Source organism: Manis javanica, chromosome 2 (genome assembly GCF_040802235.1).
Source record: "Manis javanica isolate MJ-LG chromosome 2, MJ_LKY, whole genome shotgun sequence".
Taxonomy (NCBI): Eukaryota; Metazoa; Chordata; class Mammalia; order Pholidota; family Manidae; genus Manis; species Manis javanica.
Genome location: NC_133157.1, coordinates 52,999,119 through 53,018,268, shown reverse-complemented (window position 1 = coordinate 53,018,268; position 19,150 = coordinate 52,999,119). Strand labels below are relative to the sequence as shown.

The 19,150-nt window shown below is 39.8% G+C and overlaps 1 protein-coding gene across 14 annotated transcripts in view; it reads right to left on the bottom strand.

The window, feature by feature from the left end:
• Positions 1-19,150, bottom strand: part of NFIB (nuclear factor I B) — a 419,383-nt gene that overhangs the window by 148,316 nt on the left and 251,917 nt on the right. The window contains exon 1 of one of the 14 annotated variants that reach the window (XM_073228509.1): positions 5,553-7,981. The exons of the other annotated variants lie outside the window; for them this stretch is intronic. The gene's annotated coding sequence lies outside the window, so the exon portion shown is untranslated. Of the gene's footprint in view, positions 1-5,552; positions 7,982-19,150 lie in introns of those variants that run through there. 14 annotated transcript variants of the gene reach the window in all.

Below are 19,150 nucleotides of genomic sequence, written 5' to 3'. Positions count from 1 at the left end.
GGTCCAATCAGTTCATTTCTAAACAAAGGTAGGAAATGGCTGCATCCTAGTATTTCATTGTGGACTCATGAGTCAGTGCTTTGGAACTTGGTATCTTTGGGAGTGAGTGTCTGTTCTTCACGTTTCTTGCCACAGGGGGAAAAAGGTACAGATAAACAGTACCGCAATTTCATCCTACTGAGATACAAATCTGTGGCCTTTTCCACCCTTCTCAAAATAAAACGAATGAATGAATGAAATGCAGGTTCTGATTTTTTTTCCTTTCCCTCCCTCTTTGGTTTCCTAATTCCCAGCTCTCCCTTGTGTCTCCTAAACAACAAAGTCAACTGGTGGTGAAAGTACATCATATGATAATTCTCGAAAAGCTGTTATGTTATACAATGCAGTTTATCCTAAGATATTTGTATTCCACAAAAGCAGTCAATAATGCATCCCATTACAGAGGGACTTAAGAAACCAAAATCAAGAAATTTGTTGTAAAGAACAAAATGATTTCCCATAATTTAACCAAAAAGATTTGCAGCATTTTATTTTCAAAGTGTCAGAAGAGTAACTTTGAAAGCTATCTTTTTAACAGAATGGTAGAAGGAAAATAATATATAAATTCCAGTGTCTTTTTATAAAAAGCTCCCACCACTTCTGTATGCACAGTATATAATGAGCAAAAAGAGAAAATGGCATGTGTATATGTTCTCAGAATATTGTTTTCTAAATGAAAACCCTTCACAGTTATACTTAACCTAGAGCCTATCTCCTTTAGGACAAAGTACAGCAGCCTCTGTATGTACACAGAATTCCCATTTCTGAGGAAAGTCACAGAAGGAACTACTTATTATAGCTGATCTAATATTAGAAGTTATTTATTACCTATAATGGAAAAAGGAAAGAAAAAAGTCAAGCTTTAAATGAGAATGAGAAAGATGGCCCTATTCTAACTTAACATACAAACATCAGCCCAAAATCATCTCAATTAATTTATACGGATATCCATGTGATCAGTGTGGCATAACCATAAGAGCCTGTGAGATTATGAGAAAATTTCACAAACAGAGTATTTAACTAAACAAAGTGTGAATTCTTTTCAGAATATTGGAGAAATCTGGTGTTTTCTACCCAGGCAGAATGGATTACGAAAACAGTGAAAATATCCTCCAGAGAGACAGAGTGAAAGAGTTTATGTGTTAAGGAGAATATTACACTTCACTTCTCCAAGGCAGAAATAAACTGAGAAAAAAACGTGAGGCAAAGGTGAGAATGGAGGGGGATAAAATCATAAAATAAAAAGAGTAAAAATACAATAGTAAAACAAGAATATAATTTTAACATATTAGTTTTAGTCCTTCCATTAAAAATTATGCCTTAGAATTTATTCCTCTTGACTGTATTGCCAATTTCTCAAATAATACACTGGTAAAGTTCCAAAATCTCATTAGAAATATAAATTGCATGTATAAAGGTTCTTGTAGAGCCTGTGGAAACATTTTTAACTTATTCTGTAATATTATTTTCTTCAGCAAAATTGGACCTAAAGTTTGGAAAAATTCCTAGAGAGTTAAATCTCTCTCTCTCTCTCTCTCTCCTTTCCTTCCTCCTTCCCTTCCTCCCCCTTCCCTTCCTCGCCATAATGATAATAATATCCCACTATACACTCAGCCATATATCTTTATGAGCCAATCTCCTACCTATTCCCCTATCCATACATGTATAATGCTTCCATTTTGAAGCATATGGCTGGGGAGCCAAAAGAATTTAAATTGCCTTCAAAATGTGCATCGCATTATAAATGGTGTGAAAAAAGATCTCACTATTCAGCTCTCAAGTTGGAGCATAAAGCAAAGAGGAAGCAACACAAGACTGCTTCAAACTTTATCCAAAAACTCAACAGCTTCACTTGTTTATAGAGGTACAAAAAGTATGCAACACAGTTTATAAAACAAGAACGACGTACTGTATGCAAAAGTAAAGTTAAAAGCAAAGTATAGTAACAGCCCTATCTTGTTACAAACACTTGGCAGAGTGTCTAAAGTACCATGGTCAAAAACACGACTCTGCCTGAATTGTACTTCTGCCAGAAAGCACTCCCTAAGTCCAAGTCTCTTTAGCCATCATCACCACCTCATTTGGCAATCTCTCCCACGCCTCAGTTCATCTACTCAAAACGACTCCACAGAAACACAGACAGCAGACAAACTCTAGCCCCACAGGCTGTGAGTATCACAATGAAGAAGCACTGGCAAGTGACAGTGTGAGATGTAGTTCTAAGGTTAGAAAGCTAGGACCAACTGTGCTCAGCCGCAAGGCTAATTTGCATATCACGTTGAGCAAGGCTGTCTCCGTTTCAGTGATCCAGGGTTTCTTCTCTACCCTCACAGTAATTCCAAAGGGTCTTTCCGAGTCAGCAGCAGCTGAGGGAGGCAGCACGTGGTAGGAACACTCTTGGGCACCAAATACATTTTAAGCAAATGTATTCAGCAATAACCTGCCATTTCACCATTCTGGGCTGGGCTTTTGAGTAATTTCAGAACATAAAAGATGGCATCCCTCCCTACACATGCATAGGGCACCAGACGTTACCAAGGCTAGGCACATGTCAAGACTTAGTAACAAGTAGATAAACAGACTATGTCGCTATGGACATCTCTACAGTTGGCATTTGTAACTAAAAAATGGTAATGTGTAAGACAAAATATACATGTGGCAATGAAAAGATGAGTGGTGGAAGGGAACCAGCTGCACACATTATTAATTTTCCACGGCATCTAAGATTTGGCTTCCAAATGTTTCTTAATTCGCTTTTCTACTAAGTAGCATATTACATAATTCAAAAACACAGATATTCTGATCTTAAGTTTACAGCTTGCCATATTTCCTAGAAAATAAACAATAATTAACAACAAATCTCAGATTTGTCCCTACTCCCACCCCTTCAAGAAACCTTATACTTTGAAATGTAGATACATAAGCTACTTTTGGATCAGGGCCTACAAACATATGTTTCCAAAGGAATAATATATACAGGTTAGTCTGGTGTGTACCAGATGTAAGAAAAAGCAAATTCAAAAACAGAAATATCAGTATTCACCAGAGAAATACAGTTTTAATTAAATCTCATTCTTCCTTTCCTTACCGATACAGAATCTAAGAAAAAAAAGCACAGGTCTAATTTTTAAAACTTTTACCTGAAAAAAAAAATTTCAATTTGACTCATGAATTGTGGTTCCTTATATATAAAAGGTTACAAAGACAATAAGCTGTCATTTAGAAACTGGCCTCTCTGAGCAGGCCTGCTACCATGTGCTGGTGTTCAACAAGAAGAATTTGTATAAAAAGGCCAGAAAGTTCCAAGTGTAGAACTTACAAGGTAAACTAGTCAGCAAAAGGTTGCAAAGCCTAGGCCTCAATTACCAAATCTTTAAGACTCTCAGTAATCCTAACTAGTGAGTCTTTATTTATCAGACCATTCTGAATGCAAAATGAACACACTGCCTGCACAATGAAAGAATGTATTTTTTTCTCAGATATGGGAGCATATATGAGCATATATATATCAAAACAAACTACCAATACCCATTCTCTAGAAGTTTGAAGTGTCTAAAGTTTGGGTTATATTTATCTTTTCCTCTGCAAGTCTACGAGGATTTGGTCAGACTTACCAAAGTTACTAAGAGAAGTCCTGTAGGAAGAAGTAGATTGAGGATTCAGATCACCCAGGCCTAACCTTTTCAGGGTACCATGATCTCTTCCCCCACTGTTCTATACATCAGAGATGTCACCGTAGTGAAAGCCAAGTTTTAATTTAGAATTTAATAAAAATTGATTAAGCATCACAAAGCACAAACAAAGCTGCTCCATAAATCTTTCAGCCCTTTTTGTGCTAGGAGGAAAGCAAGCACTGTCTGCTGAAGCAGATGACAGATGCTGGCTTCAAGATAAGTATTATTTATACTTCTGTACCAGATTTCTTCTTATGCATATCTTATCATGCATGGGTATATGATCAACAATGCAATTTTATATCAGTCAAAGACATTCAAATGGACCCTGGCTCCATGGGAATGCTTGAAAGAGTTCAGGCCTAGGGTTCAATGAAACCAAGTCAGAGAAAGAAGAAAGTTTAAAAAGAAAAACAAATACTGAAACGATTGTTGTTTGAAATGTATTTTCACACACAGGCTAATGAATATATATGCCCTGGAAATAACTTTGTTCTGAACATATGCCTATGCATTTTAAATAAATGATGCCTGTTTGAAAGATAAGAGGGTTTACCAAATCTAACCACATCAAGATATGTCTATATTAAACTACAGTTATTTGCACAGTATGTAGGTAACAAGACAGCACCTTGAAAGAAATCCAACAGTTACGCGCAGCTCGTTGATTTAACCAAGTTTACGGATATTTTGTTCATGAAGACTACAGTTTAAAAACATATATCTCTTTCTTTCCCTCTTTACAGATACAGAAATTAGGAAAACCAACCATTTGATGAAAATTCCAAGAGGTTTTTTGACTTCTAACTATAATATAGAGTGGACAAAGATAAGCAATGACTTGGAAGAGAAGTAAAAGCAACTGATATTACCTTTGCAAAAAGGATCATATTCATGTTATAAGATTTTTTAAAGTAGAGAAACTGGCATGTGATTCCAAAACAAATGTAATCCAGTAAGGGAAGTCCCGGTTGGCAAGAAAATGGCAGTGTTGACCCTCCTTCTCTGCCACAATTCCTAAACTCTCAGTTTTGCTGTTACTGTTGTTGTTGTTGTTTTGAGGGAAAACAAACTGGAGATAAATGAGTCTTCGAGTCCAGCCAGAAAATCAATCTATGGTTGGATTCACCTAATTAAGGTTCAAAAACAAACAGCCCTGTGTTCTTCTACTTCTTTCCACAGCATCTTATTGCCTTTCATTTCCGTTAGCATTTTCTTTGTGGCAGTTCTGTTTGAGAAATCTAAGCATCATCTCAGATGGCCTAAAAGGTGGAGATATTCATCCACTCCAATGCCAGGAAACCCCAGCTGGTGAGGCTGGGGTGGGAGTAAAATATCTGGGTGAGGCCTGGCCAGAATCCTTGAGGCTCAAAGGTTTCCTGCATAAGGACTAGATGAAGCGACAGCCGCAAACATACACCAATGCATTAAAATGGCACTAGAAGCAGAATTAAACTGTCTGGTTTCTTAGAAATTACCGTATAGTTATCTCTTGAGAATTAGCAGCACTAAAATAGGATGTACAAATCATTACTTTTATGTGGTAATACTAATCTATCACATGCAATAATTTTTCTTTACTGAATTATATATGAAAACACATCTATAATAGTACAGCCATTATGAGCAAATATTTTCAGAAATTGCTATTGTGTATGTCTCTTAAGCATGCAACTCCACATGGACTCACTAAACAAAATAATTGCTAAAAATATTCAGATTTCTATTTCCAATTTAAGTAACTCCCTTTATCATATAAAAGTCAAGTTATACAAGCAATGACAAATAAAGATGGCTTTTAAGTGACCTTATAATAGAAAACAAAGTTAAAATACGTACCACATACTAGTGCAATCAGATATATTGCAGTAATTGATATATTTTGAATCCACTAATTTAAATGAGAGAAGTTCAGAAGGAAAGTACCTCAACCACATATTCTCTTACCCATGCCAGGTACAAAGAACTACACTTCTACTGAGTTAAGTTTAGCAGATAACTTTAACTTCCATCATATCCATAGACTACCTTGCACTAAAAATAAGTAAATAAATAAAGCAACCACTTGGTATTCTTTGCAGCATTTCAAAGTTCACAAAACATGCCCAGTTTCAACACTTATTAACTGTTGGGCCTAGAAAAAATTACTGAGGACCTCTGAGTTTGAATCTGCAGGTCTGTTTAAGGATAACAGGCTTAAGGTTTGAATTAAATGAGTGAAGTAGGAAAAGCATTTAGCAAAGTGCCTGGAAGGTAGCACATACTGAGATACCAGTAAATACTATTATTTTTATTCTTGCTGCTATTATTCTTATTTAAGTTACTTCTATAGTAGAACTCTCTGGCCAGACACTGAACCTCACATGTGCCTAATTTCTCCTCTCTTGGATTTTATGACATGGAGCTGTCCTGATTTTCCTTCTAGTTCTCTGACTGCTCACCTCCATTCTCCTTTGTTAATTTCAATTCTTCTATCATTTCCTTAAAAGTCAGCATTCCCCAAAGCTACATTCTCACCCTCTGCAATTGCGATCCAACCTTTAGCTTCAAAGGGTTGGGATAACACAAAGCTAAATTCAGGCCTGTACTTTCACTGCCTGTTGGACATCACCCCTTGGGGCCGCTAAGCAACCAAAAAGAAAAACCAAACCCATCCTCTGACCTCAACACTCAGTGGTTCTTTCACACTCCTTGTCTCTATTAAGGGAATTAACTTATACCCTGATGACCAAGTAAAAAAAAACTCAGGATCACCCCCAGCTCAATCTCCCTGCACCCAGAAAATGCTCTCCCCTTGCGGTTCCTACCAATGCTACCTTTTCTACACTCTCTTGCTTCTCTCCTGACTTTTACAACAGGCTAGGTCAGCTTGGTTGTGCCCAACAAATAAGAACAGAACATTTACGATGTGCCAAGCACTACTGTAACACTGGGAATGCAAAATAGAACAGGATGCAACAAAACAGAAAAAAACATACAGCCCCCTCTCTCGAGGTCTTTCATGTCCAATAGCAGGAGAGATATATAAACACCTAATTATACTATGATGTTATACAAGCGATAACAGGCACATATAAATTATAGAAGTAGGAGTGATTACTCCATCAGGACAGGTCAGGAATTACTTTACTGTGGACGTTGCTCAAGAACAGCATGTTAAGGATGGGCAGGGGTTAATGGGTGCAAAAAAGAAGGAAAGACATTTCACATAGCAGGAACTGCATGTGCTAGACCTCTAACTTTAGGCTCCCTGTCCTCCAAATCAGTGTGTTAAAAACTGCCTGTCCAAACCCAGAGCTAACCATAAGATCCTCAAGGGCTTTCTACGGTCTCTAGAATAAGATCCAAGTACTTTGGATGGGCAAGGCACTTGACGGGCACCAAATTCTACCTCAGTTAGCTGGGAGGCAGCTTCCACGGCTCTGCATTATGCCTTGCCTCACATTCAGCCGCAGGTTGTCCACCTTCATACAACACTGTGTCCCAGCCTCAGAATGCCCCTTGCCCTATACCCTGTGAAATCCCACTTCTCCAGTGATATCAACATTAAAGTTCACTTTTCTGAAGTCTTCTCTGGATTGACCCTGAATTAGTTCTCTCTCTGCACTTTCAGACCCTTTGTTAATGCCTCTATTTCCATGCAGCTGACATCTGGATGTGTAAAATGAACACCCATGTTTTTTCATATTTTCTCAGATCTGTTGCTCTGAGAACTTCAATGAGTAATTTAAAATCACTTACCCAAAATTAATAAATCAGTACTAGAAAATGCCCTATTCCAAGCCCTCTTATTTGGTGCCATTGACAAACCTAAAGGGCTAGTGGGGAATAACAATGTAGATGTGTGGTTCCTACAGAACCACTAGTATCCTACTGCCATAGATGAACTGTGCCCTCCCCAAATCCGTATACTGAAGTCCTAACCCCCAGTGGAACTGTATTTGGAGACAGGGCCTTTATGGAGGTAATTAAGGTTGGATGAGGTCATGAGGGTGGGGCCAGGACATAACAAGATTAGTGTTCTTATAAGAAGAGACCCCAGAGAACTAGTTCTCTCTCTATCTGACATCTGAGGATGCAGGGAGATGGTGGCTGTGTGCAAGCCAAGCAAAGAGCTCTCACCAGAACCCGACCATGCTGGCACCTTGATTTCTGACTTCCAGCCTCCAGAACTGTAGGAAAGTAAATGTCTACTGTTTCAGCCACTCAGGCTCTGGTATTTTGTTATGGCAGTAAGAGCTGACTAAGACATATCCCCTAGTTAAAAGAAGTGGTGAGACAGATTTTTTAAATCTCTGGTGCAATGCTCAGTACATACAACCTTTCAAACAGACCAATTCATCTCCCAACAGCGTAACAGTACTGCGGCTAGTTCACGGACAGATGACTCTAAGGGTGTAAGGCCTTCCGTGAGTCATCCAGCAACACAAGGAGAGTCAGTGACCATACCTAGAACAGGATTCTACAGTCCGGCTTTCAAACCTCCATCCCAGTAAAGAAGCCTAGTCCTCTGCACACAGGAAATCGTGCCAGTCATCTCAGCCTAAGGGGCCTGTCGCTGCACTGCCTCGGGCTGGGCAGGCTCTCTGACATGGCTGGGGATGCTGCAGGGCAACAGGATGATCAAGTGTCTAACCCCGCCAGAGCATGGGCTTTGGGGACAGAAAGCTGGGGGCTAAAGGCTACTACCCACACACTAGCTGGGTAGCTCTGAATGGGTTGTAACATTTCACCAGATATCAGTTCCCTTCTGCTAAAGGAGAATTTTCAAACTCACCGTGTAGTATTATTGTATCGGAAATAAGGCAAAGAAGCACAGAGCCCACTGTGTGGCATACAGTCAGGACTCGCTAATGAGCAGGTGCCATGCCTTGATGCCAACAAGGCATCAACAATTCCATTCTCACCTAAACCAAAAGCAGCAACAGGGTGGTTTTCATTTCTGTCTGTAATGGACTTCTATCTATTGTTTTGTTTGGTTTGGGTGGTGTCTGCATAGTTACTACTTCCTTTAGTAACAGCACATTAATTTTCCTCTGGGGAGCCAGCCACCTGCCCCCACTCTCCGAGGTGGTATGGTTTGGGTGTCTTTCCCTCATCCTTTCTCGCCAAGAGCAGGCAGATTCAGCTCGGGCCTTGCCAGGGAGAAGGCTGTACCACTTCAGTGACTGTCTCAGGGTGGCCCAAGGAGAGCCAACCCAGGAACTTTTGCTGGAACTATCGAAAAGGGAACACTGTCTTCCCCACTGGGATTGCTCAGCTGATGGAAGGTAAACGTGGGAGCTCAGCACCAGGAAGGGACATTCTGCCTGAGAAGGAAGGTAACACAGAGGACAGCCCAGGAAGGCAGTCTGAGAACCATCCTTCATGACATCATCAGAGCACTGGAATCAGGCTATGCCAGAGGCTGAACTGGACTTTTGAACTGCATTGGCCAAGAGCATCCCTTTCTCTCTCAGCCTGCATGACTTTGGTTTGTGATGCCTGCAGTTACAACATAGCCCAAATGCCAACAAGAACTTGACACCTTTCAATGACCAAAAGGGTCGCTGAAAGTGAACAGAAAAAAAGTTAGGAAAAAGAAACAAAGTTGCATATGTGCATTTTTTAGGAAATGTCAGGGGGTTATTACACACCTCAAAAGTGTTAGTTACATTAGTGGATAAAACTACAGCAGTGCCCATGTTAGCAGAAAGACTGCTTGAGACATTGTTTACTTCTTAAAACATTTTAGAGACTGGTTCTGGAAACACTGGATATGCACAAAAACTAGGCTGTCAGTGGCATTTTAATTTGACAGGAAGAACAACCCATAAGATAGCTCTAATTTAGCTGAGTTATAGTACTAATAATAATAAGAGATAACTTTGTTAAATTCTTACTGTGTCAACTAAATGCTTTATATTTAGTATTTCCTATCACATATAAACCCTGGGGAGTAGATATTATTATCTTCATTTTACTGATAAAGAAATTAAGGCTCAAAGAGCTTTAGTCCATTGCTCAAGTTTAAATAGTAAGTTGTAGAACTGAGGTTCAACTTGAGATCTAACTTGCTCATTTTCTTTCTAAGAAATGATATTACCCGGAAATGTCACAGCTATATAATAAGATCCCCTTGTTTTATGTCCCTATAGCATCATTTGCCTTTTCATCAAACTATTTAGCATAACTGATCCTTCTGCCTTTATTTTTGTGATCCTGAGACATTTTTTCTCTTATTGGACTCTAAGTTCACTGAGTGCCAGACGGGAACAGCTTTTGCACATCACTGAGTATTGCCTGGCAAGAGTAGATGCTCATTAAGTACTGCTCTTCCTCCCCTCAACTCCCGCCAAAAAAGGAAAAAAAAAACAGGGAGAGAGAGAAGGAAGGAAGGAGGAGGAAGGAGGCAAAAGAGAAAAAGGAGTAGGGAGGGGAGGAAGGGAATTCTACACCCCCTGCACCACTCCTCACAACCCCAAGCGCTTTCTTGGGAGAGTGAGGGCCTAGCGGCAGTGGTGATGGTGTCCTCCACACACAGGGACAGAGAGACGAATTCCTGAACCCCGCAGGAACATGATCAGGAAGACCAAAGTCTTGTGGATATTTTTACTGGCTCCTACGCCAAACCACGCCCAGCAGGAACAAACAAGCTACAAAGTCTCACCTATTTATAAAGCCTCATTCAAAAACTCTAGTACCTTTCATCTTCTTTTAGCAAGTCTGAGGTGACAAGCTGAATTAGAAACTCACCAAGACCTCCCTTTACCTGTGTAGCGACAGCTGAGAGGCTGCCACTCCAGATGCTTAGCCCTGCCATGGAAAAGGACCCTTTCAAAGCTCTGGCCTGTCAAGCATTATTGTGCTGGAAGAAGGGACACAAGAGGTGGAGGGAACAAGAGAGTCCATTAAAAAATATCTGCACATGCATTTTCTCTCTGTTCTCTTCATATAAATGTTTTGAGGGACAATAATGCCTCCAGGCTAATATCACAAGCCTCTCAACATGAGAGAGAAATATGGCTTGTTGGAAGAATAGATTAGAGGAGTCTTGACTCCTCACACCTTGACTCAATAGGAAAAAAGAGGTCCAGAACCTTAGCTCTTGCCATGAAAACTCCCAAATGTGCATGAAGATGCCCCATACATCACTGTGCTCTCTGCCGAAATCTGACTGCCGAAAAGAGGGTTAAAGCCATATCAAAGAACTCTGGTGTCCAATCGAGACAATCATCACTATCTACAGAAAAGAGAATGTGCCTTAGGAAAAATTCCAGTATAAATCAAGATTAAACATGCCAAATCCATCACTGGGAGTACAGCATATAGAACTTTTTGGTCTATCTTAACTCTATCAATTGTATTTTATCTTAACTGTGAGAGAAGAAATAAGTCACTAAGGTATCACCTTTTCCAGTAAAAGATAAGCAGATAAGCACATTGAGAAGTCAGCTTTATCCAAAAAATTGGCTTCCTCTGGAATATGACACACTGACTACGAATATCCCCTTTCTTCTAGAACATTCTGAATTCTCAAGTTTTTATTGAAAGAATATGCACAGAAACATCTCTCATAATAAATAAATATTAAATGCTATAGTTTTTCAAAGGTGTCTCTTAGGTGAATCTATTTCCCAGGGATGGTAGGATGCAACATCTGACATTTTACGTAATTAAAAACTATAGCATTTTATTTAAAAAAAATAAAGACCTAGAAACTTCAAGGAAAACCCGTCCACTGGCATTCCTTTGAAATATACATATAAATGGCTTTACAATGTTTTTCCTTGCCTGTGGGTGTTTGCTGTGCAGGAGAGGCATGCTGTGTGCAATGACTGAATGAGAAATTGGCAACTTCCCTCCAAAGTTTTATCTAACTGTGTGCCAATACATAAGGAAGACATGATAATATGTACAGTAGCTAAAGAGTTAACCTTTAGCAACTTTGCTGAAAAATCCCAATGGCAGACTGCCCATCATTCTTTTAGACAGAGCTTGTCAGGAAAACGAGGGCAGCTTGTCCAGCTCAGCAGTAACTGATTACTAGTGAACTCAATGGGGCTCCCAGCCAACCCCTGAGATTGCTGCCAGCCCCTTGGGTATTCAAAGGCCAAGTTCCAATGTGGTTTACTTTGCCAGAATCACATGATGTCAGTGCTATTTTCTCCTGACCAGAATAACCAGTCATTCAGGTTACAGCGAATGGTATCAGTGAGCGAGGCTGCCACTTCACTGTTAGAGGTCACATACACACTGAGGTGCTGCGCCTTCCCACCCAGGCCCAGGGGCCTGCAGGGCCTCCTGGAGGAGGGTGGCTAATCCCCTTCGTCAGCTCTAGCGACCCAAATCCTGCACAGCGTCCTGCACACTGCAGTCCACTCCATGAGTAGGAATTACTCAGGCTCACTGGATGGGGCAGACTTAACACACAAAACAAACAGATCCAACTTTCATAAATAACCAGCTGGGCAGGGAAACAACAGAAAACGGGCCTTGGCTTTCACTTCTATTACACTACTTGAGGTTTAATAGGCACACTCACAGATTCTGTGGGACTTATTCAGCTTTATCCACATGGGCCCACATTCTTTGCATGGTAATAAGATATTAATTAATTTTTACATCTATCTGGAGATTTTTCTGTTGCTACAGGATTTGCCAAGGTGCATGCATTCAAGGGGTCATCAGTGTTTAACACTGTGGTTACGCTTATCTCCCAGTGAGAGAAACCATTTCACTCCCCCAACTACAAGGCAGAGAATGAAAATAAGATCCGCCTTTTCAGCTTTCTTCCTCTCGGAGAAAATCTAAGTGTCAGGAACAGCAAAGGGATTGGAGTAGCCAGTGGACTGTACTTGAAAGTCCATTTGAAACACCCAGAACATATTCCCCAATGTTTTAAGTACCTTGAAATAGTTTTAATTTTCCTCTTTATTATTACTTTCTTAGAGTACTATGAAACCTACTTAGATTAATTCATTTTAAAAACTCATTTTAAAAAGAGATATCTTGAGAATAATTTAAAATTGTTAAATATTGTACAGAAATTTTTCTATTGTATCATTTTTCTAGATTTTCATCTTTTCTTTTTTCTACCAATAAATAAAATAGTCAAGTTTTAACTGCTAAGAAAGAATATGCAGTAATGTAAGAACCATGCTTTTTAAATATTTACAGTTTTAAAAGAACACAGAAGTTACTTCAGTTCTAATAATGTCAAAGAAAAATAAAGAATGTAATAATTCCATTAACTGCACTATTAGCATAAAGGACAGGACATGTTTGATAAATGAATGAATGAATTCCCTATTATTCACTACCAGGTACAATCTTACTACATATTACCTTAGGGAAGCCTCTGAGCAAAGGGATTGAGAGCAAGATTATGAAAACAACATGTTTTAGGGTTTAGTTATACCTTTATATGTACCTCTCGGCCACAGCTTTCTTGAGGGGAAAAATAACAGCCTTTCCATCTTCTTGCAGCGAAAGATTGCATCTATAACAATCATCTGTATTAAATACAGAAAAACTTTTACAAGCAGAAGTCAATCTGTCAAGGAAGTTGTGCAGTAAGAAAAGACTAGAAAGGAATGGATGGATGGATGGATGGATGGATGGATGGATGGATGGATGGATGGGAAGGAGGAAAGGACATGGGAAGGGAGGGGAAAGAAGATTCTTAGGAAAGAAGGAAAACAGATCCCTAAAAATTATTTTTACATCAATGCTTCATAATTTTCATTCATTCCATCCATGAAAAAGTTTAAGTATATTGGCAACAACTTCAAAGCCAATGCTATCACCAGTTATTCAATCAAAATCAGGTGCTACAGTTAGCTCTCCCCGATGGTTAAAGCTCATCTTTGACTATTCAACTTGTCTTTTGTCCTGGTCTTTTATTTCTTCTCAGATGCACCATCATATCATACCTCTAACATAACATCTTTAATCAACTAACAAATGTTTGAAAGAAAGCAGCTTTCTAGATACAAGTTCTTTGGTGCAAAAGGACTAAGCAGTCACTACCAATTAGGTTATAGCTGGATATTTGAGTTTTCAAGATGACTATTTCAAGGAAGGCTGGAAATGTACAGAGAAAGCACAGCCTATAGGTGCATAGTTTTCTCGGAGTAGGACAATACAGCCCAAAAAGTCCCAGGATGAAAAAAGCAAACAAGACATTGATCCTTTGGACAAGGAAGAAATAATGCACAGATAAAATGTTTTAAGCTAAGCTGTCTGAAGTTCTCTTTCAAGAATAAGTAATATCTTGGGAGCTGCTTCTGGATATCTCTGGGGAATCAATACAGTAAATATAAATCCCTCAAGCCAACATTCAAGGCTCTCTGTAAGATGACCACAATCTATGTTTCCCACATGGACCCCTGCTGCCCCATGCCTACCATTCGTCCACAGACTCTGTATTCTAGCCACATTGCATAACTTCTTGTGCATTTTCCTAACCTCTAGCTTTTGATCCTGCTGTTCCCCTGGTCTAAATGCCTCCCCACAATTGCCAAAACCCATTTCTTGAGGTCAGTAAAAAATGCCACTGCTCCATAATATGTTCTCTCCTCCCCACAACCAGATGTGTGCTCCTCCACTGCATTGCAGAGCACCACATTTATACTGCTCTTAAAGACCAGCCTAATAATGGCCTTGCATTATTTACTGATCTTATCTTCTCCACCAGACATAAGCAGGGAGACATGCATCTTCAGGGACTTGCACTCAATAATTGTTTGCTGATTTGAAGTGAACTGATGAGGCTAATTTATTTTACAGTACTCCAGTGCATTGGTCCTCTAACAGCCACTCAAAGGCCTTCCACTGATCCAAAAGCTCATCTGTTGTAATTCCAGTGCTTATAATAACACACAGGTATCAGAGATAAATAATTTAAATATCACATGTTTATTAATGTTTCACAAAGTGCAGAATCACTGACCTCTTCATTGGAATTAGGCTTTTTGTTTTTTCACTTTTTATTGCTTAGTTGCAATTCTGTGTATGCATGTAAGTGTGTGTGTGCATGTGTTTGTTAAAAAGCAGAAACTAAAGGGCTAAGTGACAACAATGAAAACAATGACTTTTAGCCCTCTTCAGTGAATTTCAGACAAAAACATTTAAGTGCAAGCCTTGACACATATGAAAGTACCAACTTGCTTCCAAATTTCAAATGAAATAAACTTGATTACAACATGAGGAGTCAACTCTTGGGTACTTTTTGTCTGGCAACTGCAAGAGAATCTTGCTGAATTTGTCGAGCATTTTCCCTCGACTACATTAATGGCATATCTTTAGGGTACAACCACATGGGGACTAAATCCCAACTGTAATACGTATCAGTGATTTTCAGCAACCAACTTTGCTTTGTTTTACTGTTCTCATTCAATGGGTATGTGGTCAGTGACTCAGGGCATGACAACCTTCTTCATATTAACCAAGCATGATATAAAAGTACAGGGCATACTGATAGCCAGGTAAGAATCAGATCTAATATAATTAACATGGGCATGCCCTTCAATTTATATCAAGTGCTTTACAGGCAGTAACAGATAAACTCTCCTAACATCCTTTAAAAAGATAAAAAATTACACTTCATTTTTATTGATGAAATAGCCAGAGTGTGGGAAAGTTTCACAAGGTCATTAAAAATTACCTTTAAACAATCCAGCTCATTGATGGACCCTGGTATGTTTTGTAAATTTAATTGATGATGAGGACACCATATATGAGAAATGATCAAGTAATGGCTTGAATGCCTTTGCAAAGCTCTAGTCCAACTCTATCCTGCTTAAAATAGCTCTAGATTCAAGGGTTCTACATCCCCCTCTCTCCTGGGTAGGCTTATATAGAAATAAGGAGGAGCACAGATTCTGGAATCAAAGCACCTGATCTAAATCTACCACTTACTAGCTCTGTGATCTGGGAAAGTCCCTTTACTTCTCCCTCATGTGTAAAATGAAGCTAATAATGGTACCTGCCAGCATATGGCTGTTGTGAGGATAAAATGAAACATTCTATGCAGCTGCTGTTTTACCAAAAACATTCATCTTGACCTACTTTTTCCAGAGGCCTCAAAGCAACAAAAGTACCTATCAAACTGCAAAGTGGTTGAATTTGAGGGTGATGGAGGCGGGATTGAATTGTTTGCCTTAATAATCTGTTTTCACCTTCCATCTCATACCAAAATACAGTTGCACAGGGGGGAAAATGTAGCCAAGAAACGTATTTATTAACCATATACCCATTCTGCAAATTTAGAAATAAATACATTTCCTTAAAAATTTTAACTAGACAAGATTGCCTCTTTTAAATATATATACATGTATCTTTAGTCCACACTACCAATATAAAGAGAATGAGGAAAGAAAAATCAGGAAGGAGAGAAAGACTAACAGAAAAATACAAAGGATAAAGAAAGGAAGGGAAGGGAAATATAATATTCATATTCAAGGGAAATATAATATTCATATTCCTGTCCCCAGTCCACTAACTTCCAAAAAGAAAGAGAACATGTCATACCATTAACATATTTTAGAAACACTAGCCTTTTTGGCAGCCAGTTGCAGAACCATGAGAATGATGGTTACTTACTTAATCACCATGAGCTCATAAAATTGCACCCAAGGTGACAAGACCAATGGGAGAGGAAGGTGAGGGAGGGTGGGGTGGAGAGGGGAGGATGATAATTCTCTCCATCATTTCCCACTGCAAAACCTGAAGAGATAGCCCAGCATTCTCAGGCTGCTAACTTCCAGACCCCTACCTCTAACAAGAGCCCCATGGCTGGGTTTAACCTGGCTTTGCCAGGTTCTGAGGAGCTTCTTGCCCAGTTCTGAGGAGCTTCTGCTCTGCCACATCAGAATTGAGCAGAGGAATCAAGCTGCGTTCATGTGGCCCAGAAGCAAGAACATCTCGAGCAAGGGCACAACTAGTACCAAAGACTCAGCCACCTTGATGTATTAGGCAGTTTTGCCCCATGGTTTAGCACCAAGGGCCCTGATGCCAGACTGCCCTGATTCCAAACCGGACTTAGACACTTATTAGTTGTTTGGCCTTGGGCAAGTCAGTTAGACACAGAGCCTCAGGCTCCTCACCTGCAAAATGAAGGTAAAAGCAAGGTTCTTGTGACTATTAAATGAGATGATATGCGTGTGTGACTGAGTACAGTCCCAGAATGTGGTGAACACGAGGTGACTGTTGTGCCTTATTCTGGTGACTGCACAGCTGCAAAAGGCTGCCCGAGACTGGAGGTAGCTCTCTGACCAGGTGGACATTAGACTGTGAATTCCCCAGTGCCAGCAAAACCCAGCATCCCCAGTGCCTGCTGTGTTGAATGAACAAGGAAGAAAACCTCAAATATCTTTCAGTAATAAACAGGTAATTCCAGGGTTGAGGTCTACAGTGCACCTTCTATGGTGTCTTTGTTCTTATATTATTAATACACACAAGCTGAATTCTTTGTTGCAGTGCTCAAGAAAAATAAGAGTTTTTAAAGGGACAAGATTGTTTTTTTCAGAGTGTTATATCAGTATCTCCTATAACTAGGTTTTGCCTAAATAATGAAATTCACTAAACTGTCTGAACAGCGTGGGCTTTTTTTTTCCTCCCCCATTTGTTTTTCGTGGCTGTGGCTGTTGTTGTTCTCAAGCATCCGCGGGTTCTTTTATGGACATCGTAAGCTGTAAAAGAACCTCTTTGATGACTCATTTTAGAAAATAAATTCAATGGAAGCAAAGGTACCACTTATCATTACTGAGAAGTTTCATTCAGATCTACTACTTTTATAACTGCTCTGATCTAACAGGGCAATTCATTCCAACATGCAATTTAACCAACAGGCTGTTTAACCTTGGATGCTTCTTATTAAGGGAACAATGCTTTCCGGATTATGCTGAATAATTCAGCCCTTCCAGTCGAAGAGCTTTGCTGGTGGGTGAGAACAGGATGTTGTCAAAGCGTCTAAGAACATTTCTACACATCTAGGGTATGTAGCCCTGTGCTGCTTTCCCAGACAGGCTCTCCTAGCCAGGGCCCTACTCTGCCATGGGGCAAGGAGGTGGCCTAAAATGAGTCCATACTTCTTGATGAAGACTGATGAGATCTCACTACTATGTGCCCCCATGAGTTGTCTGTCTACTGCTGCTACCAGCAATATATTTTTTTAGTTTGCCCCTGGATATCTTACAGTGGAAACCATTCCAAATGAGATTTGACTGGAAGTTCAGTATGAACAGGGTAACTACTCTGAGAAATAGTGCTATTACTTCAGCTATTTACTTTTCTATTACATCCTCATTTCGGAAATAATTTTCTAAAAAAGTTTTACACTGTGGCTTCATAAATCAAATTAGTATGGATGTCATTTCGTATTAAAGCAGGTCACAGGGTAACATTATAATAATAATAGACATAAATGCACATGTACACATGCATATTCACACAAACATAAATACTTGCTCAACTTGTAAGTGAGCCTTGGGGCTAACAGAGTCTGTGGCTCTTCACGGAACCTTCTTTCTAGGATCAGCCTTCATTTAGGGGCTCATACAGCGTATCAGTGTTTTCCCAAACCAGTGTTTCTGAGGTCCATGAAATATCAATGAATTTTCTACGAAGGGAAAGGTAAAGTTCTGTAATCAAATTTGTAGCTTTGCTGAGGACAAATATGAATCACAGGCATGCAAAGCTGGAGAGAATCACTTAGGTATTGCATGAACCCCACCAGTCAAGAGCTTACATCTCAGAGTGAATGTGTTGCTCTCCCTCTCTGTTCACTGTTACACATGAAGTGATAACATTGTTTCTTTGTTTAAAAAACAAGAGATCACTAATAAAAACCAATTGCCTGTGAAGGTGATGGAAATGAAGAGGTGATGGAGTGAAGCAGTGGTTCTTGGCTGACTGCACATGCTCAGTAAGGAAATTATATTCCAAAGGAACACCTGTAAGTTAAGAAACTCATGATCACCCTTGGACAAATCTCTCATAAACGCCAAGGGTCTACTCTATGTCAGAATGGTCTCAGCTCGCAGGTGCTGTGGAAGTAAACTGGGTGTGATTGTAGATGGTGCTGGAGGAAGTCCTGTGTTCCATATGATGGAGGAGAAATTTCACACACAAGTGGGGGCCCATTGGATTAGGCCGTGGAAAGAGGGGGCCTGGGCACTTTGATATATTATGGCTGGAAGGATCTTCTATCTCAGTGGCACTGATGAAGACCAGATATTTCAGTTGACTGAGGTTGAATTTGAGTACCAGGCCTCCAATATAGCCTCTGGAGAGATTCACTTTGGTCTGCATTTAACTTTTACGGTATAGCCTCTGATGGCAGTTTAAAGTGGGGACCTCTGGAGGGGGTGCTCTCATCAGCAGATGCAAGGTTCCACTAGACTCTGAAAGAACCGACAGGTCACTGCAGGAAGAAGGACAGGCAGGGCAGTGTC